At 32.9% G+C, this 11,772-nt stretch overlaps 1 non-coding gene across 1 annotated transcript; it reads left to right on the top strand.

Moving 5' to 3' along the window:
- Window positions 1-8,356: 8,356 nt before the first annotated feature.
- On the top strand, window positions 8,357-8,428 carry TRNAC-GCA (transfer RNA cysteine (anticodon GCA)). Its single transcript has one exon. It is a non-coding gene; the product is annotated as a tRNA-Cys (tRNA).
- The last annotated feature ends 3,344 nt before the right edge of the window (window positions 8,429-11,772 follow it).

The raw sequence follows: 11,772 nt of genomic DNA, 5'->3' as shown, positions 1-11,772 counted from the left end.
CCAATTTTCGACCTTCTTAAAAAAATACGGTGATTTATACATGTTGAAATTAAGTGTATGTTTTCTTTATAAGCTACACTGGTTTCATCACTACCCTCCCCTCATCTGAAGAAACAAGTCACATTGATGAAATGATTCATATTGATGCACATGAATAGTTTCGTGATAATGTTTAAACGTCTTCACATTACGATGATGATATGGTAAATTTTTACAAGGGTATTATGAAGGTAGTGATAATTTAGATGGTACTTATGATGACATTATCTTTAACGACACTAAATTGAGAGCTAATTAATTAGAGCACAGCTTCATAACTGATTGGAATTCTTTAGATATAGAGAATGGTAAAGTCGAACAAGGATATGCTGTAAGTTCAGATAGTGAATTACCATGGGTGATCCCGCATACTACGAAAATTTTGGACAATTTTACTCGTCAGTTAAATGAGAATCCTTCCCACTTAGATTTAATGAATAGAGCCCCGGTTCAATCTAATCCAATTGATCATGAAAATGAATTGGATTGGATGAATTTCCATCGTCCAAACAAACTAGAGGCTATGTAAAGCGAACTGGGATATTTTAATACATACAACAGACAATTTTTTAAGCTTTGTGGTGATTAGTGTTTTGGTAGTGATTACAAACAAGGGGTAGCGGTTTTAGGTCATAATGAACGAGCCGTTGTAGCGAGATTAAGTACTGCTCGCCCCGAGCGCAAGGTAATGAGACAAAAGTTTCACCTCTGACGGAATTTCAGCAAAACAATTCAATTCTTAACAAAAAATACATTTTCACTGCGACCGTTGGCGATCTGTTTAATACAGTGATGGTAAAAAATTTTATAATCGACCCCATCTATATTATTCATGACTATGTAGACTACATTCCTGCACTATTAGAAAACCGGATTCCATTATTCGGGGACAGAGCTCATTTAACACCTAAAGTATTTTAAAAATATTTTATTTAAGTGAGTGTCATGGAGAGATGTATGACCATAATGTGCACACTGAAATATAGGCGATGTACCGTCATTTGGAAAATTATGAGTTTACTTATTCAATGGGTAAACAAAGTGTCTATCCTCTCTAAAATTATAATGAGAATGTCAGTGGTTCATTGGTTTTATTCTTTTAAAATTTAAGTGTTAATATATGTAAGTTTAAAAAAGATTTTAATTTAAGAGACGGGAATATAAAGCAGGGTATTTTTAAAATATAATCACGGTTTATAAAGACGCCAGGGCATTCAAAGAATCTGTTTCAAAACGGGTCAAAAATGTTTCATGTACGCTTTCCTTAGGTAGGCTTTCCTCATATTAGTCTTCCAACCTCTGCGAAATGATAGTACAAAGAAAAATTTGTTCTGCTGGGCCGTGCATTGAAAAGAAGGGCCTGATTTTCCTCAAGTACCCTTCTCTTGTTTAGCATAAAAATTTCCTCTTACACTCAGGGCGATAGATATTTTCAAACGGGCCCAAGCGCATTTTAATATTGGTGTTACTTTACTACAGTATGAATCGGAACTCGAAATGGGTGTGTATACTCATAAAAAGAGTATAATAGTCCCAGTAAGAGTGCCATCTTTTGAATTTGGCCATCGGTATATTCGTACTAACAAAATATTCAGCCGTTCTTCGGTTACAAGAACCTGGACCCATGTTTTTTCGTTATTTTTTCAGAGCCTGGACCGTTTTTTTCAGTTTTTTTTTAAATTTACTTTTATTCATACTTTTTTAATAAATGTAACTTGATAAAGTTTTTTTTTTTTTTTTTAAGTGTGTTTTTTTCTGATTTTTCTATTCTCTTGATAACATTTTCTTATTTTTTTTTGTTTGCCCTTTAAAAGCTGATCTTCATGGTCAAGTATAATATTTACGTTTGTAATTGTTTTGTTTTTAGTATTAATAAATTGATTGATTGATTGATTGATTTTTTCAAAACGGTTCTGTGTTATAAACCTAGGCCATGAAATGAGACAACGCAATCATAACCGTATTGTGATGAGTGATGTTGAAGAAATGACGATGAAAGAGCGCACAGCTCTAGACCAAGATACAGCTATAGACGCTCTAGATCTAGATTACAATCGAGGAATGTCGAAAAATGTTTGAGAAAATCACTGAACTTGACATAGAAACTTTAAAATTACATTTCAATGAAGCATGACCTCACAATAGAATCGAAGACATTAAAATTTCTCAGGATGCAAAGTAGATTAAATATCTTCAAAGAAAGTTGTTAGTAAACGCTTTACTTATTTAAACTTTAAACGACGGCTATGGTTCCGAAATTTTTTCTTCTGCGCTACATTCAAAACTTTTTTTATTTACAATATTCTTTGATATTGTTTCAGGGTTTCATTTCCTAATGAAGGGTATTGAAAATGCCATCTATTGCAAACTTAAGCAAAATAAATCGGTCTTAGTGACTCATGCTCATTTTTATATTATAAGTCCATGGGATATCTGACTAGTCTTGGTGTTGCAATTTCGAAACCTTGATTTATGCTTTCCCTGAGTTTTATTATGAAGATTCGTAGACTTTCTGGTTTTCTCCTCCATTCGAAAAGATTTATTATTTTGTTATTGTCCAACTAATTTCCATGTCCTTAATAAAAGACTAACAGTCAGGTAAGTAAAATTGAAAGTGATCTTACATATATATTGATTTTAAAACCTCTCATTTTACCTGTAACAGCTAATAGTATATCTTATGAATAAGATTAACATCAAACCAGCAAATCAGGTGACCCAGTGTTTCGGCTCAATCGAAAACAAATTTGCATTTTCATGTACAAGTAATAAAATGTCGATATAAAGGAAGCCTAGAAATGGGCACCTGTATTAGAGCTTGAGATGAAATTGAGGTCCCGAGTGGACCATAATAAAAGTTTAAGTTTTTCTGATTTAGAATTTTTAGACTTTGGAGGTCTAAAAAAATTCAAAAGTAATACATAAAACTTAAAAACCAAGCGGATTAAAAGTTTTTGTTTCATAGCCCCTTTTGAAAAGTGATTTATTTTGTCTTTTACCTAATATACTTAACCCAAAAAAGAAGCAGAGAACGGTTTGTCGAAGACTTGCCGGGTGTAGGTACCGATGGCTTCATTTTCTGCCTTCAGTCGGCTGTACGGCGCTGGTGCTCTGGGGACTTACTGGAACAATTAATGAAATATTAGGACTTTACCCACCTGGAGGTAAAATATAACAAAAAGTAGTCACTAAGACCTGTGCAGTTCCTGCGCCTCTTTTCTGAATGCCTGTGAATTGTCACTTTTGCGCATCTTGTTGCGGCCGACGAAATATTAAATTTTCGTTCTGTTGAGGTACTCGTCGTTGCGATCACTAGTAATTTAGGTGGTTGCCGAATTTTCCAGCTATTTGGTTGTTTAACACGGAAAATCCACAACAAACAACAAACTGTGATTTAAAACAGATGTATGGGGGTTGACGCCAAGAAAATTCCAATTTCGATCTCATAATCAATAAGCAGTCACCTCAACTGGGAGGCAAAGTAAGAATTGGTGTTGTTTTTATCGTGCTATATATTCGTTCTAAGTCATGGAAACCAAGTAAATGAACAACTAACTCTGTGAGTTTAATTTAGAGCGATAGAATGAAAAAATTATTTTGTACTTCTCCTAAGTTATCCTGATCTATGCAAACTAGCTATTGTTATAAAAACCACGTAAAGAATGACATGCCATTTTTACTGTAAATTTCGCATGATATCATGACGTCATCTTATAGGACCATTGATTTGATACGATAATCCTTGGATAAAAATAAACTATCTCGAATGTCTGACCTATCTAGAAATTTTTTTAGGTCAGAAAATGTTTAGTGTCCCATATTTCACAAAATATATCGAATCGTTTTGAGACAACTAATTTTATGATTTTACTTGGAATACTAGATGGGAATGGTAAATTGCTCGTTTCTAAGAGATATAATATCTTTTCATACTGTTTTCTTTTCAAAGATGTTTGATTTCTCAAACAAGTCCAATTTCTAACAACGATTTCTACTAAGCTGTAAATTTATAAATAATTCAATTATATTTGAAATCTTAGTTCAAATTCTCAAAAATTATTATATACAAATCAAATATATTTATAGTTAGTTAGTAACAATTTTACTTTTTGAGTATGAAACATTTAACTTACATACAAAAGTTTAAATAATATTATTCTATTTAATTTTCAATTCAGAATCTCAACAGTTATTAGGTGAAATGCAGAAATATATATTGTGTCTTAGCAAAAATTATAATTTTAAATTATAATGGCCTTGGTCTAACTAAAAAATAATAATAATAATAATAAGATAAATATTACATTGCTTCTACATCACTCTTTACTTAGGCAGCGCTATTACACTCCCTATGATATTATTTCACCTTTTAGTTACTATGGACATAGGCCATGGTTTGTTCTTTACTAGGTTTCAGCTATATCTGATGAAACTAGCATAGTCTGCATTTATAATAGCCTATGTCGATCCTTTATGTAAATTGAATCAAAATGTTTCTATTTTCAAATATCACTGTTCATCACCCTGAAACCATGATACTTCTCAGAAAGTTGGGGATACAAAACAAAATAAGGATAATTACGAAAAAAATGTTGCGATACCTAACCAGTAATCGTCTCTTACTAGGTTGCTAGCTACCGCTGCAACCCGGATACCCCTGGAACCACCATATATTAGTTACTATGGGCGAGAGATCGTTCTTTACTGTAAAATTCCAAAGGTATGCAATTTTTGTTATTCCAATGATCGTTTTTTATTGTAACTAGGTTTCAGCCATCTCTACAGCCATGATACTATTGGAAATTACATAATCCCTATTTATGTTTTAGTTAACATGGGCAAGGTGTCGTTCTTTATTGTATATGGACTAATGTTCGTTCTTTAATGTAAAAATATCAAAACATTTTTTAAGCCTGATGAAGATTTAACTAATGTGTCAAAAGTAAGGTTGCAAGTCGACGATTAAGTTTTGGCCTTATTATAATTGGTATGGTGAAATAATAATACGCATATGGCTCTTAAATCATACTTTTTTATGGTTCAATATGGTCTAGTGGCTAGGATAGTTAACTTTCACTTAACAGGCTCGGGTTCGATTCCCGGGGTGGGAAAATTTTTAACTCTATAATCTTCGAACATTTGAACCTTTTATAATTTATAATGATGCATAATATAAATACTGTAATCTTAACTATAGTGAAGTTGCGTATGCAAGTTAGTATAGGGAAGAGTTCGATCTTTATTATACTTTGCTTTTCTCTTTTCAAGATACTATCTCTGTTGTTTGTGTAGTAACGTTTTTTCAAATTGCGTATAGCTTGCTTCGATCTAACCATTATTCTAATCAAGAATGAGAGAATTTACATCTGTGCCGTTCTTAAGTAGTAATTAGGACGTCAAGGCGTAATGATTTTATTGACGTCAAGGCGCAATGATATTATTTCATGACGTCATCAGAAACAACAATATAATTTCGTGTTTTTCTATTCACTTCATAGCTCTAATATAAAGCTACGACATTCATTATTTATCTAGTAGGGTTTCAGACAAGGTAGTTCTAATGATGTACTTTTGTTTTGATCTTACTCTATTTTTAGGAGTTTTGTTATATTTCTTAGCATGGGACTGATCGTCTCTTACTAGGTTGCTAGCTACTGCTGCAACCCAAATTCACATATATATTTATTTATGAGAGGCAGCCTGGCCGAGTGGTCCAAGACACTGGTGTTAGCCACCAGTCTCTTCGGAGGAGTGGGTTCAAATCTTACCGCTGGTATACGATTATGTTTGAAAGACTGCAGTGTGAAAAGACATCAAAAATGCAGTTTTTGGTGGAAAAATTTATTCTCTTTTAGAAATAATTTATTTATAGATTTTTAACCCAATTAATTTCCTTTAAAATGAGCTATTGTACAACCCTCTACGATGTTCCAGTGCCAAGCTATCTGTGGAAAAGAAAAAGAAAAAAAAAGAAAAAAGAAAAAAATATCCCGTTTGGGGAGAATAACGTGGGTAAAGTCAATTTTCTTGATTTTCATGCCAATATATTTCCCTTGCTGTTCAAGCCCAGGGACAGAAAGTTTCTTATACAGGGGTTTCGGACAAGGCGGTTCTAATGGTGTACTTTTTGTTTTGATCTGAATCCTCTGTTAGGAACTATGGGTTTTTATATTTCTTAACATTGGACGTGATCGTCTCTTACTAGGTTGCTAGCTACCGCTGCAACCCGGATTGTTTTGATCTGACTCCTTTTTTAGGAGCTATGGGTTTTTATATTTCTTAACATTGGACGTGATCGTCTCTTACTAGGTCGCTAGCTACCGCTGCAACCCGGATTTTACTATGGGGCGTGATCGTCTCTTACTAGGTTTCTAGCTACCTAGTAAAAAACAGGAAAAAGCCTACGGCTTTTTCTTCTTTGAAATAGTAAGAGACGAACCTCAAAAAATCAAAGGGCTAACTAATTCCAATATGTGCAATGGTTTTTTATCCCAATGATCGTCTTTAAATGTAACCTCAAAATTCAAACATCTTTGGAAACAATGCAGTATGAAAATACATCAAAAATGAAGTTTTTGGACAAAATTGATTCTACTTTAAAAACTATTTTATTTTTAATTACAAAAAGCACTAGATGTAGCAATTTCCTTTAAAATGAGCTATTATACAGCTCTCTATGATTTTCCAGTGCCCAGCTAGCTGAGGAGAAAGAAAAAGCTTTCAGTTGACATGGGCTAGGTGTCGTTCTTTATTGTAAACAATCAAGTAGCTAACTAAGTCCAATGTATGGAATGGTTTGTTATTTCAGTGATCGTCTTTTACTGTAAAAATAAAAATTATGGCTTGAACACCATAAATATTTTTGCAGTTTACATAATGAACCGAAAACTAAAAAAAAGAATTTCTTTTCTACTAAAATATAGCACAAACGAAAGGCACTTTACAATTTGACCCAAAAAAAGTTTGGTTCCAGGAAACATTTTTGGTTTCAGGAAAATATTATTCACATAGTAATGTGTGGCACCGTGGCCGAGTGGCTTAAGGTGCAGGTGTTAGCCACCCCTCACTTTGGAGGCATGTGATCGAATCCCACTGCTGACAGCATTTTAGATCAAAGCAAACAAATTATTTGTTTGAATCATGAATTATAATCTTATTTTATTTACTATTGGCCGAAGTTCGTTCTTTACTGTAAGAACCGGCAACTGTGGAACAGTTTACAGATGTAATGGGAAATTTTATACATCACTGTGAATATATGTAGGCATAATTGTTCTTTACTTAGTTTCAGCTTTAATTCGATGATCCAGACTTTATGTACTAACTACATCCAAAGACTATGACGTCATTGATTAATATTGTATATAAGAAATTAAGTTTTTCGTAAAAAAAAATTAATTAAAAAAAAAAATTAAGTACAAATAGCGCTAGATCTAGAGATTTCCTTTAAAATGAGCCATTGAACAACTCTCTACGATGTTCCAGTGCCAAGCTATCTGTGGAAAAGAAAGAAAGAAAAAAATATCCCGTTTGTGGAGAATAACGTGGTTAAAGTCAATTTTCTTGATTATCAAGCCAATATATTTTCTTTGTTATTCAAGCCGCAGGGCGGTAAGTTTCCTTTATAGGGGTTTCGGACCAGGCGGCTCTAATAGTGTACTTCTTCTTTCGATTTGACTCTATTTTTAGGAGTTAGGGGTTATTATATTTCTTAACATTGGACGTGATCGTCTCTTATTGGATGATTAATAGGTTGCTAGCTACCGCTGCAACCTAGATATTCTTTTTTCTGCTACTATGGGTTAAGGTTCGTTCTTTACTGCAAATTTTAACCCCATTAATTTCCTTTAAAATGAACCATTGAACAACTTTCTACGGTGTTCCAGTGCCATGCTATCTGTTGAATTACTAACCTAAACTATAATTAAGTGGCGTATAAAATTTAGTATAGGCAAGAGGTCGTTCTTTATTATAAATTTTTAACCCCATTAATTTTCTTTAAATGAGCCCTTGAACAACTCTCTACTATGTTCCAGTGCCAAGCTATCTGTTGAATTACTAGCCTATAACTATTACTATACTATACTATACTATACTATACTATTACTATACTATAATTAAGTGGCGTATAAAATTTAGTATAGGCAAGAGGTCGTTCTTTATTATAAATCCTCCTCACAAAAAAATGTCATTTATCAATCTTTAACATTAATTTTAATCTTATTTTAGTTACTATGGGCTGGAAGTTTGTTCTATACTGTAATTTGATTTATGTCTAATATTCATGTAAACATCTTTAATTCTCTCTTAACAAAAAGGGTTCGTAGCTCAAAGGTAGAGCCATCGACTGCAGATCGATAGGTCACCGGTTCGAATCCGGTCGGGCCCTAATTTTTCCGAAAGTAATTATGGTTTAAAATCTAATCACTGCTCTTTTACCCCAAACAAGATTTTAATTTATGTCTAATATTAATCATTAAGGAAAATGCATTATCTACATAATGATTTCTTATAATACTTCAATTACTATGGATGAAAGTTCGTTCTTTAATGTAACGTCTCTTACTAGGTTGCTAGCTACCGCTGCAACCCGGATTAACATTGGACGTGATCGTCTCTTACTAGGTTGCTAGCTACCGCTGCAACCCGGATATTATAAATTTTAACCCCATTAATTTTCTTTAAAATGAGCCATTGAACAACTCTCTACGATATTCCAGTGCCATGCTATCTGTTGAATTACTAACCTATACTATAATTAAGTGGCGTATAAAATTTAGTATAGGCAAGAGGTCGTTCTTTATTATAAATTCCAATGATCGACTTTTAGTGCAAACATTTGGTCAAAAGTTCGTTCTTTACAATAAAACTTTACTAACCTATACTATTATTAAGTGGCCTATAAATTTAGTATAGGCAAGAGGTCGTTCTTTATTATGGTTTTAAAGATAATTTGTTTAAGTTACAAAAGGGTTTAAACCCCATTACTTTACTTTAAAATGAGCCATTAAAAAACTCTCTACGATGTTTCAGTGTCAAGCTGTCTGTAGAAAAGAAAAAAAAAGAAAAAAAGATGCCGTTAGGCAGAATGCTGTAGTAGCTGCCACTTTTCTTGATTTTCAAGCCAATATATTTTCCTTGCTGTTCAAGCCAAAGGAAAGTCGTTCTTTACTGTGACGAACATTCGAACTTTTTATAATTTATAATGATCAATAATATAAATACTGTAATCTTCACTATAGTGAAGTTGCCTATGCAAGTTAGTATAGGGAAGAGTTCGATCTTTATTATAAAAACTAACTCAGTCCAATATATGCAATGGTGTGCTTTTCTAATGATCGTCCTTTAATATAAACTATGGACTAAAGTTCGTTCTTTAATGTAAAAATTCGATGATCGAGCCTTTATGTAATTCAAGCCAAGGGACAGAAATTTTACTATGCAGGGGTTTCGGACAAGGCGGTTCTAATGGTGTACTTTTTGTTTTGATCTGACTCTTTTTTTAAGAACTATGGGTTTTTATATTTCTTAACATTGGACGTGATCGTCTCTTACTAGGTTGCTAGCTACCGCTGCAACCCGGATCCTTTATGTAATACCGCTGTAACCCTGATAACAAACAGTAAAATATTACAAACAGGAAAAAGCCTACGGCTTTTTCTTTTTTGAAATAGTAAGAGACGGACCTCAAACGATCAAGTAGCTAACTAAGTCCAATGCATGCAATAACTTTTTATTCCAATGATCGTCTTTTAATGTAACATATCAGTTACTATGGGAGAGAGATCGTTCTTTACTGTAATTGCTCCTTAGACACCATAAATATTTTTGCAATTTACATAAAAGCTTTAGAGATTCTAAACTAAAAACTAAATGATCTTAGAGTTTTTGATTTTTCTATAGCATCATAGCCAGTGACAGCTTCATACAAAGGTGGCCTGATAGCAAAACACATCGAAGAGTTTAAGTTTTAGTTTAGAGTTTTAATTTAGAGTATTATGGCGTTTATAATGGCATTATAACGTCATAGTTATGCGAGGCAGCGTGGTCGAGCGGTTTAAGGGGCTGGTGTTAGCCACTCTTCAATTCGGAGGCATGGGTTCGAATCCTACCGCTGACAGTATTTTATACCAAAGCTAATTATAATCTTGTTTTAGTTACTATGAACTGAAGTTCGTTCTTTACTATAATTAGCATTGGACTGATCGTCTCTTGCTAGGTTGCTAGCTACTGCTGCAACCCAAATTATGAGAAGCAGCCTGGCCGAGTGGATTAAAAAATTATTATCATATCTTATATGTAACTTTTATTTCATAAGTCTTCGATAGTCTAATGGTAAGTATGTCCACTTGTTACCTGGGAGAAGAGGGTTCGATTCCCCGTCGGGGAGAACTTTTAATATGTTGAATTAAAAGCACTATCTTTTCAATTTAAAATTTAAAAAAGAAACTTGTTTATTTACATTCTAGCTAAAATAATGAAGATAATATTAATGAACCACAGTGTTCAGTTTCTTTGGACTTGAGTTCGTTTTTTAACTATAAATACAAACAGGAAAAAGCCTACGGCTTTTTCTTCTTTTAAATAGTAAGAGACGAAACTCAAACAATCAAGTAGCTAACTAAGTCCAATGTATGGAATGGTTTGTTATTTCAGTGATCGTCTTTTAATGTAAAAAAATATAAATACTGTAATCTTAACTATAGTGAAGTTGCGTATAAAAGTTAGTATAGGGAAGAGTTCGATCTTTATTATAATGTTTTGATCTGACTCTTTTTTTTAAGAACTATGGGTTTTTATATTTCTTAACATTGGACGTGATCGTCTCTTACTAGGTTGCTAGCTACCGCTGCAACCCGGATTGATCTGACTCCTTTTTTAGGAACTATGGGATTTCATATTTCTTAACATTGGACGTGATCGTCTATTACTAGGTTGCTAGCTACCACTGCAACCCGGATAATATTAAACCCGGATTACAAAATTATTATCATATCTTATATGTAACTTTCATTTCATAAGTCTTCGATAGTCTAATGGTAAGGATGCCCACTTGTTACCTGGGAGAAGGTGGTTCGATTCCCCGTAGGGGAGAACTTTTAATATGTTGAATTAAAAGCACTATCTTTTCAATTTAAAATTTAAAAAAAGAAACTTGTTTATTTACATTCTAGCTAAAATAATGAAGATAATATGAATGAACCACAGGGTTCAGTTTCTTTGGACTTGAGTTCGTTTTTTAACTATAAATACAAACAGGAAAAAGCCTACGGCTTTTTCTTCTTTTAAATAGTAAGAGATGAAACTCAAAAAATCAAGTAGCTAACTAAGTCCAATGTATTGAATGGTTTGTTATTTCAGTGATTTACTAACCTATACTATAGTTAAGTGGCCTATATAATTTAGTATAGGCAAGAGGTCGTTCTTTATTATAACACTCGCGTGAGACCATATTTTTTCAAGATTTAAAATTATTAAGCACACAAAATCCCGTGTCGAGTATCTAAAACCTAGCATAAAACAAAACTAATTTTAAAATTTTCAGGTATTTATCTTGTTTGAATTACAAAATTAGTATTATTGGTTAGACACCATAAATATTTTTGCAGTTTAAATAATAAGTTTAGTGATTCTGGACTGAAAACTAAAATAATTGCAATTATGAGACAATAATATGGAGATATGTACTTTACGGGTTACAGGATACAATAATAAATTTGAACTGAGATGAAA

This window comes from Artemia sp. Qi Xiang Cuo, chromosome 19, assembly GCF_049724085.1.
Source record: "Artemia sp. Qi Xiang Cuo chromosome 19, ASM4972408v1, whole genome shotgun sequence".
NCBI classification, from domain to species: Eukaryota; Metazoa; Arthropoda; class Branchiopoda; order Anostraca; family Artemiidae; genus Artemia; species Artemia sp. Qi Xiang Cuo.
This window is presented reverse-complemented; position numbering and strand designations above follow the sequence as displayed.